The sequence below is a fragment of the Hippoglossus stenolepis genome, chromosome 11 (genome assembly GCF_022539355.2).
Source record: "Hippoglossus stenolepis isolate QCI-W04-F060 chromosome 11, HSTE1.2, whole genome shotgun sequence".
Taxonomy (NCBI): domain Eukaryota; kingdom Metazoa; phylum Chordata; class Actinopteri; order Pleuronectiformes; family Pleuronectidae; genus Hippoglossus; species Hippoglossus stenolepis.
The window spans coordinates 6170963-6191426 of record NC_061493.1 but is presented as its reverse complement, the minus strand read 5'-3'; the positions used below and the strand labels follow the sequence as shown (position 1 = coordinate 6191426).

At 43.7% G+C, this 20464-nt stretch overlaps 1 protein-coding gene across 2 annotated transcripts in view; it reads left to right on the top strand.

Annotated features, from left to right (window-relative positions):
* The first annotated feature begins 626 nt into the window (after positions 1–626).
* The window catches only part of LOC118117832, a 146965-nt gene continuing 127127 nt past the window's right edge, over positions 627–20464 (top strand). For both annotated transcript variants that reach the window (XM_035170429.2, XM_047342121.1), the window contains exon 1: positions 627–754. The gene's annotated coding sequence lies outside the window, so the exon portion shown is untranslated. The remainder of the gene's footprint in view (positions 755–20464) is intronic.

The window sequence follows — 20464 nt, the reverse complement described above, 5'->3', positions numbered from 1 at the left end:
GCCTTTCATATAGTGAGATTAATTTCTGTGTGTGTCTCATTAGGGATTGTGACTAATCAATAGAGCACTAGTAAATAATTATTACCATTAATTAGAAACCTGTGCCTCATTAGAAATCAGTATCAAGAGTTCTTTCCAATATTTCATGCAGTATTATGTGTTTCTGTCTCAACTTGTATACTACACGTCATCATATGGTGACACCTTTTTAATACAAATATTATGACTCATTTCATCTTATCATAACAGTATTTTATAACTGATATCATGAATTAATATTATATTTCTTAACCATGAATTCAGGCTTACGTTCCAACTCATTATGTACCACATGTATATTATATTAGATAGAGTTACGTATTGATTTGTGGATGCCATGATGATGATGATGATGATGATGATGATGATGATGAAGATTGTGGTGGTGTTGATTGAGGAGGTGGTGGTGATTATGATTGATGAGAGACATTTTGCGAATATTAATCACTTCCAAGAAAGAGAAAAACAGAAAGAGAGAGAGAGAGAGAGAGAGAGAGAGAGAGAAGGTCCTGAGATTTTCAATTCACGTTGTTATTGGATGAGAGAGATGAGAGTGTGAGAGAGGGAGAGAGATAGGGGGAGAGAGAGAGAGAGAGAGACGCTTTCACCGTTTGTCCTTCTCTCGCTCTCTCAGTTTTGTGACCTGCTGACGGGCAGCGCGGGGCGACGGACGGAAGAAACTTGAGTCAATCGCAGCGAGATCCGACATCCAGAGGTAAATCCAGACGGAATCTGACTCTAACACGTGTGTCATTGGGATCATGTATGATGTTTGTCATCCTCACAGCGGTCAGACCGACTGGAGATCAGACCCAGTTTCCCCCTTCGCTTGATATTTGGGAATTGCGTCTTCTCACTGTCTGCCTGCCTGCTCGCTCTTTGGCATCACCGCTTCTCATTCACCAAGAAACAATTCACGCTATAAATTGATATTACATTACATGGGATCCACTTCAATATCAATTTGTGCTTCCCTGTAATTGTTTTCAGGTAATTCAATGCGTGCGTTTGTTCTCCCGGCGGATACGGACTCCGCGCGTATTTGCGAGATCCCGACGCTTTTTTTTTTTACTGGATTGTCCGTCCTTCTAAAAGTCGTTCTTGCAGCCTCATGTGAAATAACAGGTGATCAGACACATCACGGTGGAGCCAGTGTCCTAATTAACACGGGGTTCCTCACTGGAAGCCCCCGTTCACAGAGATGGAGGACCTGTCCGCTGGCACGCGCTTCTATGTGCTTCTATGCGTGGGGGGGATTTCACCTTAATAACTGTTGTATACACTGATTGATCCTCGTATCGATCCGTGTATCGATCCTGGCTGATTCATAGTCCGTGTTTTATTATGATGACTAGGTAAGGAGAGGAGGGTGCTGTCACTTTTTGCGCAAATTGGAAAGGGGCAATCATTTTTACGCATGCGAACCGATTCCTAACAGACGAGCGTGCGTGTGCGCACCGCTGTCTTGTCTGGAAGAGGCAGTTAACGGAGGTCGGTGGTGGTGGTGGGACAGCGACTGACAGACTGTCACACGCCGAGCTCAGACACAGACACCCCGGGGCAGATACATTCTACCTGCGCGCCGTCCGAATGCGCAACTTCTCCGCGGTTCAGCGCGTCTCTAATGAGGTTGATCGGCTGCGGGTCGCTGTAGAAAATCCGGCTTAATTGCGTCCATTTATAACGCGACCCTCTAAATCCCTGATAATAAGTATTTGGCTTCATATCCAGAGGTGTTAGTGATGCGCTTTGTGCCTGTGCAATTTAAAAAAAAAAAAAACGCTGTGCACAATATGTGATAATGTTTGTGTTTTGTGTGACACCCCATAAGCATCCATTGCCCTTCTGGGAAATACATTTGCTGGGATTTATGACCTGCTTTCTCAGGTCCTATCGATTGTGGCAGCCGGCTGTGTACTATATCTTTTGTAAGAGCAAAGAAAAGTGGGTCTGCCATATCTATATATAATTTCTTGATGTTGTAGGGAGCGCAGCGAGCTTTTGATACAGTCCTCTGTGCAGCTGGGCCAATTCTCAAGTGGGAAGTCTGTGCTCTGGTAGACCCTTGTTGAGCATACAGATACAAACTAATGGTCCACATGAATGCCTCACACATACCCATGGACGCGCGCATATGATGAGCCTTAAGCGACTAATGGCTCTGATCAGTGCGAGACATGTTTATGTATATGTGGAGAGCTCATGTATTATACATGACTGTAGCACCAGGGTACATGGGTAAAATCAGCTCAATGTCTGCGAACACCACGACTCTTATTTGTTTTTGTGTATGTGCATCTTTTATGATGTGTGTTTTTGTGCATATGTTTGTCTCTGCTTGTGTGTCTCTCACAGTGTGCGTCAGTGTCTTTGATTGCGGGAGCACTTTTCTGTAATTTTCTGCGGACGAGCCGTCCCCAGGTTTTTTTTTTCTTTTTTTCAAGGGAGAAAATAGGACGTGGGAAACTAGTGATTGGACACACGCTCTTTATGTGGTTGAGAGAGAGGGGGAGCAGAGTAATCTGTGTGTCAGCATTCAGTTAGTAATTGTTTACATCAGATATAACACTTGCATTTACCCAGATGGGCACCAGAGAGTGGTAGGGAGGTCCAAGAGAGAGCAGAGGAAGGGGTGGGGGAGGGAGTCAGGCGGAGACATCAAGGGAGGAGAGGAGTGGAGATGGAGAATAGGGGAGTAGATGAAAGGTGGACAGGCCATGAGGACAGATTAGAAGTAAGCCTGTAAAATGAGTGGAGGGTAGGAGGAAAGTAGAGAGGGAGAGAAATGGGAGAGGTAGTGGAAGCTGGTCGCATTGAGTCAGTGACTTATGCAGGCGATAAAACTGCCTGAAGAATAGACGCTGGGAGGAGAGACAGTGTTGTTGTGACATGAGAGAGACATTAGTGGACATCAATGTGCATTGAGGCTGACAATAGAGGAAGGGGTCTGGGATAGATGGGACAGTATCCTTCCATCTATCCCGGGGGGGTCTTGGATAGATGGTGGGAGAGAGAGAAGGGAGGATTGAACAACACTGGCAGAGAAAAAAGGTTTATGAGTTCAGGAGAGAAGCAAGAGAGAAGAAGATGAAGTGAGGAACTGAATCCTTGAATTAAATTTTCTTTAACCATTTTCACCCACCAATCTTACATAACCTTGTTGGCCCTTCTGCCCGGAGTACCTTGTACTGGAAAAGAAAGACAGATTACTTACGATTACAGTTCCAGACTCCACCAGCATTCGTTCTTTAAAGACTCACTCAAACCCCATCAACCATGTGGCCCCCTGAAATTGTTGGAGACACCTCTTAACACGCTGATCCCCCTTCTATGGTCAGAAATAATGGCTTCACATCCACCCCCCCGTGGGAAACACACACAGGGATCACGGTAAATGATCAGTGAGTCTCTATTTCCTTTTGATTCCCTCCTAATGAGAATGGGAGAACCCCCGAGATGCAGGCCCACAGGGGCTTCTGTCTTCCGACGGAGTGTGTGGCAGTAGACGGACGCGTACCATTCATTAGCTGACAGTTCAGTGAAATGAATCAAACAACATGGCCTCCTAGGGATCCTCACGGAGAACAAGGAAATAAATGCTTAGTGCTCAAGACATGAACATTCCCCAGGGCCCTTGCACACAGAGATAATGTAATGGCAGAATTCCCTTTTCCGATTGTTTCAAAGTGAAACAAGATGCTTCCAGGATCTAACATTGCCTCAGATCAGCCATGCGGTCCCCTCTTCTTGCTTTCCAGGCACAGGGAAACTGGAATGAGCTGTAAAAAAACCTTTCGGCAGAGTACTTTTCCTCTGGTGTCAGTCTTTTGAATGGGTGAGTGAAAAGCCTGTGACTCTGCAGTGACTTTTACGCAGAACTGAATCTCCACTTTATCATCTCCAATTACGTACTGAAGGAAAGGGACTGATGAGCAATTTTTCATCCATATATGTGACGCTTCCTTTTAAGCTCCATATAGATGTGAGGGATGATGTAGTATTCCTTTCCGTCAGTGCCCTTTGATGGTGGTCGTGCATCACAGGAGGTGAGGACATGATTACTGATGCTAACTTTTATAGAAGGGGGAATTCACCGAGGGTTTCACAGCGAGCATCTCCCAGGAAGTGTGGGATTTAACTTGAACATCCTTCACGCTTTTCCCCAATCGTCCCCCAGTGCAGCGTCGTGTCCCAAGTGTCCCCCGAATGGAGGTTAGAGCAGGACACGCTGACCCCAGGCTGAGCAGTGCTACGCCGAGACATGGAGCCGTTCACTCCCTGGTGGTGATGGAAGGAATGGAGGGGAGGGGAGCGGTCATTTAGAGGAAATAGCTATGTCTGGCGGTGCAGTGTTTTTCCTCTGTGGATGCCTGTGGGATGGTGCTGCAGAGTCTGTCACGGTCTGATTGTTCTCAGACCAACATCGCTGTTTACTCGCGTGCATGTGGTAATGCAGGCAGGTGGGGATGCATATAATGACACCCACACATTCTGAAGAAGCCGCACGTCATTCTGATCTTCCTCAATTCTCTCCCTTTGAAAAGAATTGAAAGTATGGAGGGGCATCCTTTATCTGCAGCCAGCAGGAGGTCTGTGGTACTGCCGGAGTGGACAGAATTTCAGAGTGAGATTTGGACTGGTGGAGGCAACTCCCAGCTCGGTGGTGGATGGCTCTTTGGAATGGATGGATGAATGAAGACGGCAGTGAAAGAAGTAGCGCAGCTCGCTCCACTGGAGACATTGTTATACAGAAAGAAGGGAGGCTTTTCTGGACTGTGTGTGTGTATTTACATTTATACCCCACTGTGTTGAAATGAGAAGGAGAGAGGGCAAGAGAGTCAGACATTGACAGGAACGAAAAAGCTTGTGTGTGTGTGTGTGTGTGTGTGTGTGTGTGTGTGTGTGTGTGTGTGTGTGTGTGTGTGTGTGTGTGTGTGTGTGTGTGTGTGTGTGTGTGTGTGTGTGTGTGTGTGTGTGTGTGTGTGTGTGTGTGTGTGCGCGCATTGGTGATATGGCTGCAGTAGTGCTGCGGTGAGCTGAAACTAGTAATATTTCTCGCTATTTCTGATGGAAAGTTGAAGTTGAGCCAGGAATTGAGAGCTTGATAATGACACTGAGCATTTTCTTACAAGTCTTCAATGTTGGCAGATGTCAAATTTATGAAAGCGTAGGTGGAGGAAGAACACTGTGTTAATGGCAAAGCTCTCGGGCTCCTTGAAGTAAAATAAAATCAGCAACAAATAATGAACTAGAAAATCAGTATTGGGCAGAGATGCATTTACATAAGATATAAAAGATAATGTCCTAATTGTTTTTTCAGTATTGTCAGGATTACGATTTCATCCTCTGGAATTACATTTCAGTTAGTAATCCCAGTAGTACTCCATTACTTCAACAGTTTAGTGAGTTGACTCTATAGTTGCCGTCTCCGAGGGAGTTTGCTTGAGGGTTAATATCAACACAGTAGTGGAATGGGAAGTGGGAGAGGCCGCTGGCACAGACGTGTTTCTCTCCACTGTGAATTCCAATTTCATTCTTTTCTTTCAACAATATCATTTTATATCCACAACATAGAAACACAAGTTAACTAAGGATAACTACAGATTCAATTCATCCAGACTATAAGAGTACACAGTGGCATTAACAGTAGAATCATAAGATCGGTGATTCGATGTATCCTGCTGAAGTCGTAGTGTTCTTGGTCTGTGACATTTTTATGAACACAAGATTGTTCCTTGTGCTTTTTAATCAATGAACCAGATATTTTCTAACACAGTTGTTCATTATTTGAGTTTAGTGCCAATCCAAACTATAGAGGTGCTATAATTGTGAGTCATGTGATATCGTCTATGAGAAACATAAATATGACTGAATACGTCTGGAACCAGGGATGTCCAAAGCACTTCCTACCTCAAATATGTGAGTTCGCCATTTTGTATTGGTGTCCAAACGTTTAGGGACATTTTTCATACCCTATATAGTGCACTCATTGTTTCCCACAATGCATCGTGAAAAGTAGTGCACAACTGATGGTCACTAACCGAGCAATATAGACCATCATGTATGGCGCTCATGGCAGAGCAGCACAAACAGGGATTAATCAATTTTTTTAACCTTAAAGTATTAATAGTAAGTGTAAAATAAACTAAATTGTGGGATAAATAGCTTTTGCCTGTATGTACAGTATTTCAGTTAGCAATGTGTATGAGTAATTAAATACATTTTACAAGAAACTTGAACAAGTCTATCTTAAATTCATTCATGTCAAACTTTCAAAAGAGCTAGCGTAGCATTAATTCAGCCTTAACTTCTCAGCAGAAGCAATGTCAGACCCATCAGGCTGCACTCAAATGGGCCTTGTGGTTTATCTATTGATTTACGCTTACCTACGCTAGTACAGCGGATTGTAAGTACAGAAATCCATCACATTTAACTTAATCTAGACTCAAACCTTGTTAAATAAAATTGTAGGACTGCACAACAAAAAAACAGTTTACATCATCAAAGTATTTTGACAGGGAGTGTGATTGTAAGATGTGATCTCTAATTTCAGTGGGAATGATGATTGAATTTCATTTTCGCTAAACCTTTTTTTGATGATGTGATTATTAAAGGGGTCTGCGCCATACAAGCATGCTCCTTTACATCTGGACAATACGATTTGTAGGCATCCTTGGTATTTGTGTAGCACAACATTGGGCTTCAACAATATGTTGTGATACATTTTACATTTATCCAAACAATTGCAGCTTCTTTTGTTTGGATATTGCACTGATCCCAAGAATTAAGCTTTCCCACAACATTTGTTGCAATCATGAGTCATGGTGGTGGGAGGACTAAGGTGTACAAGTGAAGAACAGATCAAAGTACAGGAATATCATCCTCACAGCCCAGCCAACATTAGCATTACATGTTAACGATAATGAGGGTGGAATACCCAAGTAGGGTCAAACCTCACTGAGCTGCTCTGAAACGTAGGAAGCTACAATTAGCACTTTTAGCACAGGGAATCCATTATCATGATATTCGATGTTAAGTTTTATTTTCACAGTTTAGACATTTAGGCTTTGTGCAAAGTTTGGTTGCAAATCTTTAAAACACACGGTGGAATGGCAGTTTTAAATTTGACTCCTGTAATTTTCTTTTCAATTATTTGTTTTGATCTCTCTATTCAGGAGCACAAATCAAATTGAATGCACCAACTGTAGCTACTTAAATTAATTTATTATGGTTTAACAGAGATTAAGAGGACCTCCAAAAGATGCCAATGATTGTTACCAGTAACTGATCATACTCAGGAAAGGAAAAAAAAAATTCTGAACAATTACTTGTGAATAATAAAATTTGATTGCACAGAAGGTGGCTTGTTTTTTGTGTGTGTTATTTATCACGTCGGTGTTATTGCTCATGGGTATCAAGGCCGCCAGTAATTCTTGTGCCTGAGGTGGGCTGGTGGTAATGTGCATCTGCACGGCTGCATGTGTCACATCTACTGCAGATGTGTCTGTGTGTGGGTATATGAGGGGCCATGACGGAAAGAAACCTACATGATAAGCTGCCACCTCTGACATAGGGGTCCTGTAGGAATTTAGTAAATCCTTTTGTAAATGTGCCTACTCCATGAAGATAATTGGCTTATTCCTGTGTTGAATAGAGGGTCCTACAGGACGCTGACTGGGCTTAGCAGGCCCCGTGTAGACAGTGTGTCTGGTCCTCTGTTTCTTAGGGACTTCGAGGCACATTACATACTGAATTACTGTATGACAATGATGAATTGAAAGCTGCAGAGCCAAGCCCAGAGTTCCTGTGCAGGAGATGACGTGCACAGGAGGCTGCCGGGGCACAAGTTTGATTCCCACGGGGCGCAGCTCTCCTTATATGTCTGTTGCAGCTTGATGTATGAAAAGACGTTACACAGACAGGCTGGTTTAGGAACAATCTGCACATCCAAGACTTCAGACCTGCATACCCTGTGCCGCGTAAAGTTCCCAATTTCTACTGTAGTTTTCATGCTCAAGTCTACAAAATAGTTTCAGGCTTCTGTTGAGCTAGGATGTGGAGAAAGTGTTGCGTAGCCTTACCTAAATCATTATCCACACATCAAACACCATCTGGGTTTCACACCGTCACTTTGAAGATTCCTTCCTCATCAGTCCTGTGCCTAAAGGAAACACGGCAGATAAATGTATGTGCGTGCACTTACATGCAAACTAGCTTGCATGTGGCTCCTTTTATGCCCATTTTAACCCCGTAGCTGCTCAGTCACCATACTAACAGCGGTTTCCTCTCTGTTTCTTGGCCTCTGGGCAACTGCTTAGTGATTTAACCGGCCCCAGCTGATCCAGCTGCCGGAGGAGGGGAATAAGGCACCAAAGTGCTCAAACCAGAAAATTTGAGATTCAGAGATGGATGAATTGTCAGCGGATTTGCAGCTGTCTGTGTTTTTGTGTGTGTGTGAGGGAAGCTAGAGAGCTAGCATAATTCTGGGACATGACCGAAAACTGTCTAGTTAGAGTGCATCAGGAAATGGATGAAAGGGAGAATTCCCTGCACGTGGTGAGAGGAGAGAGCTCGAGCTCAGAATCCTTCGTCTGTGTGTGTGTCCTGCTGCTAAGCTGAACTAAGACGACGGAGAGACAGTGACTATAATATCTTTTCAAACCAGTGCTCTGCCTCTATGAAAACACATCGGACATGCTGTGAGGTGAAATGGTTGAAAGGATCTTTTTAAAGGTTGACTTGTAATATTGAGTAGATGAATTGGCTGCACCTCAGTGACGGGTTTTTGAAGCCAAAAATACAGAAGCATAGGAAGAGATTGCTCATGTTCATCTCAGTGTCAAATTACATCGATTAGAAACCCAATTTTTTATTTGGTGTGATCGATTGAATCCCGTCACGTTTCAGAACGAGCTGCCTTCTGTGACTCTCCTGGAGTGTATCCTGGTGCACGTGCACGCGCGTCCAGGTGTGTGTGTGCATCTGCGCGTTTCCCAGCCTCTCCAGAATCGCAGGGGCGAGCGGCAGAGCATGAGGTTCATCAGTAGTGTAATTAATGTAGTGCGATTCAGTTGTCACGCGTGATATTCCAGCGCTGTGATCTACTTGAGAAGGCTTTTTGATGAATGGCCAATTAGAAGCAGCCTCCTCGTGCCTGGTGGCTGACTGATCTCTTTTTAATGGCACTCCTGTTACTTTGATAAAATAGAAAATGAATCATCGATACGCTGGCCCCCGAGGAACACAGAGAAAAGAAATTAATTGTAATTGGGTGTGTAGCAGCACTTTGGGGTCGAGGTTGAGCGTATTTACGTTAGGAGTGTGTGTGAGCACTTTTGTGGTAAATCCGGACAGCCCCAGTCTTACTCTGATGCACATGGCTGCTTTTCCAATACATTATATATAATTCACTGCTTATACTGTATATGTGCATTATCTACACTGATCTACTAAAAGCACAGTATATGTGTTTGGCAGCTCAGCTGTGTGTACTCGCAGCGATTGAGTTGTCACAGATTTTTTGCGTTGTTTGTTGCTATTAAATAGCGCTTCAATTAGGCCTGGCAAGTTTCCCTTCCGAAAAATCCTACTTAAACTGAGCTGCGGTGTTTTTGATGCTTTAATCAAAACAAAAAAAATCTAATTTTACAAGCATAATCAATGCTACAGAAATGAAAGGACAAGAGGGAAAACAGCCTTAAGCATTCAAAGGAATACAACTCTTTTCTTCTTCCTTTGCCAGTTCCTTTAGGAGATGGCCAAGACAGTTGACCATGGCACCCACTCTCTGGCGACGGAGGGGGGTTGTTTGAACTGAAGCTGTGAAAACACACCGTATAACAATTTGAGCAAGCAGCTAGCCTCTTCAACCAAAGAGCCCACCAGGAGCTTTTTGGACCACCCAATGAGCAGCAGAGATATCTGCTATATACGCCTTGTGATTTTTTGCTACAGTGTTTCCCGTGGTCTCAGCTGCTGGAGATTTCTTCGGTTACCTAAGCAAACAGAAGAGGTTCTGGTTCAGGTTCACATGAGGTGATTAGTGCTGTCAAAATGTCACTGCATTCCCTGCAGATGTTATAATTCACTGCATTAAACTGTGGGAATGTTTCTTTTGTTCCTACCCGCCTACAACTGGCACATACACTATGAGTCCTGGGACTCTCAGGATTCTGTGTACTGTCCCCCTCCTTTTCTCGCCTCTATCGCTCAATGTGACACGGCTTCTAGCTGAAATTGCGGAACAGACCGTAGACTTTTCGTCACAATGCCTGCGTGCTCGGCAGGTTGGCACTTGTGGGGGAGGGAACAGAGGAAATCTTATTTTGTGGATTTAGACCTCATAAACATCATTATCATCTCCGTGACCTTGAGTTGCCATGCCGTTCAGCGGCGACCCCAATTTTGTCAGGGAACCTTGAATGGTGATGCGCACAATCTCCCCGTGCCCATGGGGAAATCGAGTCAACTAAAAGGATTTTTTAAAGAGTATGTGGCCTGTCTCCATGTTTGTCATGTGTGTCTGCGGGGGTGTGTGCATGCATGTACGTGCGCTGACTCAGGAATCTTTCTCGCCTGCTGCTGGGAACCGTCAGCATCTCTAAACAAAGTTTTCTGACTATGCCTCTGCCAGTTTTAGACGGTGTAGAACATTAGTGTAACAACCCCCGCTCTTAGAATACAGATTTGTTCTTGAGTGCTCGCCAAATGGCCTCTATATTTTATGAGCCTTCTCTCTACTAACATACCGTCTTGAGACTAATTATCATGGTCGCACTCAAACACAAAGCTCGTTTATTATTGCATTGACATTACATTTGTTTTGGCTCGGCCTACATGGCAGGGACTTCACAGTGCTACGATGCAGGAAACGTGTTTTGAGCTCGACGGAGCATGCTTTGGATGGAGAATGTGTTTCTTATTGCGTCGTACACAATGTTAGGCGGAAAGGTTGTTTGTTCTTTACAGTCTTGTCACTCGTCTCTCTTCAAGTGGACTGTAATTTTTCTTTCCCCCTGTTTTGTACGTGCACGGCTGCTACGCGCCAGGCGAGCTGCTCACTGGGGAGTCAAGCTCGATTCTTGGGAAGCAGTTTTCTGTTCCTAGTCCTGGCCTAGAAATGCCTTGATTCTTTTCATTATCATAATACAATACCCTCCCTGCCCACCCCCCCAGCATATTGTATCTGTACAATGATTCCAGCTATTTTTATACATGCTGCAAGAAGATTAATGAAAGCCTGAATAATGTTGGTCAGATAAATGGAATAGATTCATGAAAAAGAAGTTTAAAAATTATAGATTTTTGTTTGTATTGATTTCTTTTAGATTGAATAGTTATTATTCTTCAAATTAGTTTTGCGGAAAGCATTCAAACCCAATGTTGCAAAATGAAACACAGACTATCACAATGTTTAGGGATACATAACTGATCCCATTATCAAATAGCAATCGGTATTTTGTCAATCTAACAAATCTGCAATGATTCATTTAACAGGCCAACTTTTTTTCTGCCCAGGGTCAGGAAGGAAAATTCCAGGCTGGTTGCCAATCCATCGCATGGCTGTTCAATAGAGGCAGGGTTCAAATTATGATACTTTCAGTGGAGCCTCTGAAAATTTGGTTTTGGTTCAAATGCAGGGCATAAAAAAAGGCACTGTCAGGAAAACTAAAACCAAGAACACAAATCAATAAATGCAGAACAGCTTTGTTTAATATTGCTTCACACCTACATTTATAGCCCCTACTCTGCCATGGTGGACCCACACAGGTATTTTCACTTCATTGGCTAAATCGAGCCGGTTCCTCTCAGACTGGAGACAGATTGAATCAACCACCTCCCCAGCCTGATTCCAGGCTTCAGTCACAGGCAATCACAGCCTGCTCCTCAGATTTGTTCAGAAAATAGATCAGGTGTTGTCTGCAGCAGAGTTTTTTCAGCAAGTTGGAGAAACAGTTGAAACAAATTTGGTAAGAACAAGGACTACATGTTCCTATGTAGCAAGGTAGCTACAAAGATATGTAAATCTACCTACTAAATTCCACAGTCGTCTGTCAGTCTTTCTGTACGAGTAACCCGTGAACAAGCAAATGTGAACGGTAATAACGGAAATTTTGTTTTTCTTTATGAAAAACATTGACTTAAAAATCTTAATTGCAGATAAACCAGGTAGGATGAACACAAAGTTTTCTAGCTTGCCTCTGTTTGAGGAGGATTCACTAATGACAAGGAATAATTCTGGAGCATCAACACAGGACAAGAGAACAGTCCATAAAAAACAGTCAGGTTTACAAAGGGCACTACACTAGTAATTAAAAAAAAACTGTTATGCACTACTGAAGTTAGCATGATAATCAGCTAGCCCAGGCCTGTCCCGTTATATGATAACACTTTGTATCTGAAGAAGAAATAGTGAGTCACTGTATCATCCAGTCGTCTTAGTTCAACATGAGAATATGAAGAAGTCGTGCTACCAGGCAGAAGAAAGCCAGAATACTGAAGTGCTCTGTGGGGACAGGAATGCGCCAGAAGAACATAGAGCTGTTTTATCCCGACTGTGTAGGAGCAACAGAATTCTCCTGACCTTTTCAATCCAAGGAGCACATTTAAGCTAGTTTTTACACAGTATGTATTGTCAGAAAAAAATCATTTGAAGTTGTTGTTTAAATTAAATTAGAGTTCCTCTTTCTGGATTGTAATTAAAGTAGAGGTCCTAATTAAATATTTGTATTATTACATATTGAAAGACTTGCATTCATTTGTTTTCGAGGAGAACTTGGCTTTACTGCAGCTCCCGTTGCTTTAATATGGTGAATTATACATCATTTAATAGCCCACAGCAAACACAAATTCCACTTTCCCGCCACTGGAACAGATTGCCACACAGCTACTTGACATATCTCCTTATCTTCATGTAAATAAATCATAGATGTATCCAAACAAAGTAATTACCGCGTTATCTCATGTTTGATGACTGAGGTGTTTGCTCACCTGTTGCCGGTGGTTGTTCGTGTGGTGCTGTTCACTGCGACACTATCCACTCTGCCTTCTGTCCAAGTGTTTGTCATCTATTATCACAGGCTGTTATGATGACTATGCCGCTGACGTTCAGCTGACTCCCACAAATTGGTTCAAATGTTTTATGGCTACGAGTGTCTGGAAACTTTACAGATTCAATTTCTTTTCTCGATTGGGCAATCGAAACACCAGCAAACGCCTAATGATTGTTTTCTCTGCAAAAATACGACTCACTGGATGCACCCTCAACACACGGATTCAGTGATTCACAAGTATCAGCTCTGCTCTTCCACTGCTTGTCATGTGCTTTAATGTGTTTTGAGTGTGTCGGGCTGACATGTTTTCAATTGTGGAACCATTCCTGGTTTGTCCCAACAACACACACGCACTCTAACATATTCCTATTGTTCTGCTTTTGTCACCCTTTCTTTGCATGCGTCTGCACAGATACGCTGTGACACGCAATATGGAAAATGTCAGCAAAGATAAAAGAACGCATGCGAACAGATTCTCCTTCAATCTGTAGGTTCACACACACACACACACACACACACACACACACACACACACACACACACACACACACACACACACACACACACGCACACACGCACCCAACCCCCCAACCCCCAATTTCTTCCACACGTACTTGCAGAAGGAACAGCTGGAGATAGAGCTAATGTGTAGGGAGTGCGTGTGCAGGTTCTGGTGTGACACATCTGGGTAAAGCGATGCGAGGTGGTCGTGACAGATATGGGCTGAGTGAGAGCCTGTTCCTGTTGTGCTCTGTCATGCTGAGGTTTCCACATGCCTGCCTTCCACTTGATGCTCGCTGTTATGTTACCTGATGCTACTGTGTGCGCGTGTGTGTGTGTGTGTGTGTTGATACCGGCTCTTTAAAGTGCAAGTTGTCCGTGCAACGTGGCCTCGGAAATGTGCATGAGTGTGTGTAACAGTTGCCATGAAAGATGAGGCATGAGATTAAAAGGACACAACACAAGAACGGGAGAATAGAAACAGAGGTGGGAGCCGCTTTATGTCAATGTGCAAAGTGGACAACACGTTCAGTAGATGAATGAGAGCCTCAGTGACAGCAGTGCATCGGTATGTGACCATGGAGACGATATCAAGGCCTCAGCAAACAACAACAATTTCCATTTTCCCTTAAATTCCAATTTCTCTGTTTCTTTCCATGTGTTTCAAGGTTAGCCCACAAGTTATGCTTAGAGTATGTGTCAAAATTGGACATGTTTTGATTGGGTGTGTCTGTTTGTGCATGTGTGTGTAGGTGTGTGCATGGGCTCCCAGTGGGGATTGTATTTCGGTCGGTCAAGCCTGAAAGACAACAGCCCACCGTGCTAGTCACATCTATTATTGAGGGGATTGGAAATTGATCGTCTCAAACGGTGAATGTTACTCCGGCTTCCTGAGCACCACTGTTTCCTCTTTCTCCTCTCTCCGTCGCTGTCCTCCCCCACGTCATTTGTTCCCCATCCATCCCCTCTCACTGTCAGACTCCCCGTTGCCCTTGTTTTCAATGATCGTGTTACTTTTACCTTCTGTCCTCTCCGTCATGCCTCATCCTCCATGCCTGCCCCACTTCCTCCACAGCTATCTCTCCCCTCTTGGAAAGTTCTTAGAGACTCCTTTTTTAAAACTCAAATTTTAGATGTTGACATCCACACTGTCTCAGTTTTTCAATTGCTGGCATTATGTGACTTGTTTTCTGGCAAGATCTTTCTTTTGTTGAGGTTGTTGTTCCTCAGTGTATCAACACACCCAAATCCTCTTCCCCCTCAGTCTTTCACGCTCCCCCCTGCCTCCCTGCGCTCTCTCCTCATCTCCCCCTTCTCTCCTCATCATCTCGAAAATCACGACTACAGATCACCTTTGATCACTCTCCCTTGGAACTCTTCATCGCAGAAAGTCAAGTGTTTTATCTTTGTTGTGTGACAATTCAACTCTGGAAAAGACCTCATGCTGCCTGCCAACACGGCTGTTTGTGCCCGCATGTGCGGCAGCGACGAAGAAAGGCTAATTTGAGCTCAATTCATCATCCCAAGATTGCCCTGCATTTATTGATAATTGCTTTTTTCCGTTAAAAGGGATGGTGTTTAAACCGTCACTCCTGTAAACATGAGAGATGCAGCTGTTGCCGCAATTAACTTCTCACTTTCCCTAATGAAAGGATTAATCCGCCAGCAAATCTCTCGGCTTCCTTTCAAATGCCAAGCCTCCATTCAGCTCGCTACCAGTGGAAGAAAGGCGGCCCGTGTCGAACAAAATGGGACTATCTATAACCAGAGCCAAAAGTCGCATTCATCAGCCCAGGCTGGTGTCATATCATCAGGGTCCTTTTAATGCAACCGAACAAGAGAGACCCTTAACCAACTGCTGTTTGATGATTTCCTGAGCGAAGCCTCCGCTAAGTGTCTGTTTTTACAGCCAAGCCTCTCTGCAGCGCCACATCCGCCACCCCGCGTTTTCCTCCCTCTCGATCCCTATCTCTGCGCTCAGCCCCCCGAAAACACACCACTGCCTCTTGTCAGAATGGTTCAGAATGGACGACAGGGAGAGCTTTACTTTCCACAGACAGTTGAACGCAGAAAGTGAATAGCTGTCTCCTGTTGGAATAAGATGTGTCTGGGCAGCCAGTGCTGAATGACAGCCTGTTGAGAACTGAGCAGAGCTTAGGATAAATCTTTAAAGCCATTGATTGGCTTTATTGATCAGGTTTTTTTTTTGCCCTTTGCAACACGGGGACAGGGGGACAGGTATGGAGATGACCAGATAGATCAAATCCGTGGCAAATGCCAATCATCCTTACTTTTCTGGTCTGGCTTGGTCATCGATCAGACAGAGCAAGTGCTCTTTATTTACTGTCAACATTTACTCAAGCTTGGTTTTTAGATGTTAGTTTAGATAGTCTGTCTATCTCGACTTGGCTAAAGTCCATTTTCATGTTGGCTTTTCACAAATGAATCGAATGCTTTCAACATGAAGTTTTAAGGACTGAAAACACTAGTATGAGTTCAGAAAAGGCTTTAAAATTGTGATGTATTTGTTGACTGACACCTGCTTCATACTATGGCATATAGACTGTATAAAGATGGACGATACGTCTCCTCTTCCTCCCACTATGTAGAAATGAAGCCAAAATATCATCATCATTAGGACCCAGAGTCTGCGCCGTGGGGGGATGAAACCACGCTAGCGAGGTCCTGTGAATGCACATGTATTCTTACAGGTATATAACACAACATTGCGGATACATTTGCTGCTGCAGATTCCATCACCACCCCACCCTCCTCCTTATGTGCTATATTTCGATATTTTTTATTTAACTGAGAATTAATGTACATATAAGTGTTCGGTAAGGGGGAATTAGCTGATCTTGCAGAATCCCCATTGCTCCTCTGATTCTTTGAGTGCCCCTTGAAAGAGGTGAGTATTTTCTGGCAAATCTAGCATTTCTATAAATGGCCAACTCTGGAGTAGGCTTGTCTGACTGCACTGCTTGTTTATGTAACAAAGACTATAATAACATGCATTGAATAAATCTTTTCTGATGTAACAAAAGCTTGAAATAATTGTTGGCATTATTATTCAAGAATGCCATTCAACCATTAATAATGACAAACGGGATCAAAAAGAGTCAAAAAGGCATCTTTTACCATTTTAATATAGTCACAGTATAAATGTGGACACAACCACAACTCACCCAATTTTTTTTATTTTCAGTTTCGTATTGTTAAAGGGAAAGTTTGCACATCTGCATCATGCACATATTACAATTGTAACCAGATGAGCATGACATTTTGATGATGATAAATATATACGCAGCATAAAACAGATTATAAAATCACTATTTTGACGGTTTGCACCTAAGAGATGGATTTATCAGAAGTTTAGCTTTTGAATTCATGCAAACGTGTTCTCACATCTTCAGCAAACAATCCACTTGGAAGCAAATGTTTGATCCAGCATCCTTCTTGGGCTCCTCCCTAAAAGTTTGATGCGTCAATGCATCCGTCAAGATGCCGAGAAGACTCACAAAATATGAGTCACTTTATCTTTTTTTCACAGTACACAGAGCAGAGCAGCAGCATCAGTGTGGCAGCCTGTACACTTTATAACCTAGTCTTGTCTTAAAATGACCAAATCACAAAGCTAACTGTGATGAAGGTCGAGCCAGTGACGGAAATGGAAGGCAGAGCAACGGCGACAGCGCCAAGCAGGGTACCCCAACTCATTCCTGTCCAGCGTGCCGGTGTTTTTAGCCTTTCTGTCCAGCTGTCAGCGCTGACAGCAGAGAGACACTGGGCAGAGCGGCAGAATTTCATAACTGTGCTCTGTGGCGAACTTATACTTTCTCTGACTGTGTTGAAATGGGATGTGAAGCCATCAATATCACCCGTGGCAACAGATTTTTTTTTACCAGCGAGTTTATATGAAAAAGGAACATATAGTCAAATGTTTCTATTGGACAGCCAAATATGATTCGATAAAACGTTTTCTTTGTTGAAAAAACTAGATATGTGAAATTGACCCTGATCTGGTGATTTATCCCAGTGGAATGGGATTGACTGACTTCACACCAGCTTAGTGAACCCAAAGCAATCATGCATCTGTGTGCGTGGAAACTGCACCACACACGTTAGGTATGAACAAACCCTCAAAGATCTTGTTCATAAGTTTTATATGAGTCAGTTTTAAAAGGTGTTTAACCTCGTCCTGCTAAAATTACCTCTCTGAACTCGTTTGTGTCTTCACCCAACTCCATATCCTTGGTTATTAGTGTATTGATTGTTTGTGAAAGCTCTGGCTAAAACAACCTTTATTGGTCAGACCTCAAATCATTGGTGTTAAGTGGCTGCTCTCTTGTGTAAGTAATTGTCTTTATGGTGATGGCAATTTGAATTCATTATTCCGTCTCGTTTGTTTTTCTATTTTAAGATCTGTATTTTTCCTAGTTTCCATTCAATTTGCATACATCAGTGAAACAGTCTGTGTCGTTTACCGCGGTACGCGTTACAGGTTACAACTCTGAGGCTGATTGTCTACAAAGGCAGCCGCAGTGAAGAGGACTTTTATCTAAGACTAACACTGAGTTTTTATTTATGCATTTCTGTGGGTTTGTGTCTCGCGGACGGTTTGTTCTGCTCGGGCTAAATGATGTGATATTTTAAAGGAGGATTAGGAATCAGTCGCTGTGCAGATTCATAAACAGCCATTGTCTTGATCCTCGCCTTGCAGACCTCTTTATCTTTGTCATTATTAGTGTCTCTGTATCGCTACCTATTTCTCCCACAATCCCCTCCATTATAATCTCAATTTAGAGCTCCTTCGACCACAGCAGTAGCCAACTCATTTTTAAAGCCTCAGATTACACAACTGCCTCTCTCCGTATCTTAACCTCTTCATCTCGCACTCTCTAGCTCTCTCCTCACTAATCCAAGTATCTTATCTCTCAGCTTTGACTGTCTCCCAACTGTCCACCTAATTCTTTCTCTCTCTCCCTCCGTCTGTCTCCCTGACTGCCCCTCCTCCCGCTTCTTCCTTGACTTTGCCTTTGTGCTCTCCACATCACAACTCCTTCTCATATTTAGGGCCTCAGATTGAGTTTATTAGTATGACAGGCGATCATCAGCAGAAGCTACAAAGCATAATGGGCGCGAGCACGCACCCACGTGCACTCCAGCATCCGCGGTTCAGCAGAAAGTCATGCTGGCAGTGGGTGAACACACACACACACACACACACACACACACACACACACACACACACACACACACACACACACACACACACACACACACTCTTTCACAGCTGAATGAGCATTCACTCCTTGCGTGTGCTGCGCTCGCTGTCTGTTAAGAAAGAGAGAAAGGAGAAAAAAGAGGCTGGCTCAGACCTCAGCAGAAAGAAACTAATGAGTGTCTGATTAATTCATTAGCCTGAAACTTTATTGCTTGGCTGCTGGAGTCATAGCTGTTTACTTTTTTTATTATAGTACAACCCACCATGTACACACTCTCCTCTTGACTTTCTCTCTCTTGCTTGCTTTTCCGGTTCTTTTTCTCCACAGCCTGAGAAATAATAGCAGAAATGATGATATTTTGAGTGTGTGAGTGTGTGAGTGTGCTCTTTGGCTCTAGTTTGTTCCCATCTTCATCCAATCCTTTGTCCTACCAATAATCTCAGATCTGTCGTCTCCACTGGCTGACTGCTACGGAGGCAAAGACTATTCAAAAGTCGTATTTTGCAGAGCACGAGTCAAATGGCGACATATTCCCTCACGGCCCTTGGGAAATTCCGATTGATCTACTTGCTGATTGTTGATTAGCTGCTGAGTTCTTTCTTTAGTCATATATGAGAAAAACAAAGCACTTTTCCAAGCACGCTGGTTTGCCAAGGAGGTTGAGGAGCGAGATGAAAGTGCGACTGGCTGTCAGACAAGCTTTTCATTGCGAGGTTAGCTAAGTTGGCGCTCAAGAAAAGAGTAGAGCACCGATTTAAAGAGTCAAAATACGGAGGAGGAGAGAGAGAGATGGGATGAGAGGAGGGCAAGATGAAAAAAGAAAAAGAGAGCTGTGCTAAGTGAGAACCCTAACCTGTGGGGAGTGATAAGAGTTGGCAGATGGATAGAGTGATAAATAGACAGATGGGTAGTTAGATAGATGGAGGGGCCTGGTTTGCCGAGATGGAGCGGTCGGGAGAGATGATGGGCAGATGGGGTGCAGAGATACGGTCGAAGTCAGGCAAAACTTTCTCCCCGCGCAAGTGCTTTCGGGTTTGTTTCGACCGTCAGTCGGCCTTCTCTCTTGTCTTCCTCCGTCACTTACCCCTGCCACCTACTTTTCCTCCTCCCCTCTCCCCTTTCTCTCTCCCACTGTCTTTCGTCTCCGCCACCACTGCACTCACGGGATATTTTTAATAGAATTAGGCCGCTCTTGTTATCAGTGGAGCGGGTAGCCACAGAGTGAGGCGAGATTGAAACAGCGATTTCCAATTTAAGATTGTGTCACACACATCTCCCTGCGCCCAGATAGCATCAACGAATCACCGCCACCATCTCGCTCACTCACTTTGTCCCTCTTTTGCCTCCCTCTCTCCCCTCTCTTTCAGACATCTCTCACCGGATATTTTAGCCGCGGCCTGGCCTCCCGAACATGCAAGACTAACAGCTAAATGCATACATGCTCCCTCTCTGTCGCTCCGAATTCACTGGCTTCTCTTGACAGTTTATCTCCTTGTCTCTTTCACTCTCATCTGGGGGCACGTACAGAACACATCTCTCTTTCTCCTCCCGAGCGCTCAATTCACTTAGTACCTCCAAAAGTAGCTCCCGCTTTTCCCTCTTTTTTCTCTCGCTTTTTTTTTTTTTACACTCAGTGTTCGTGTCTTT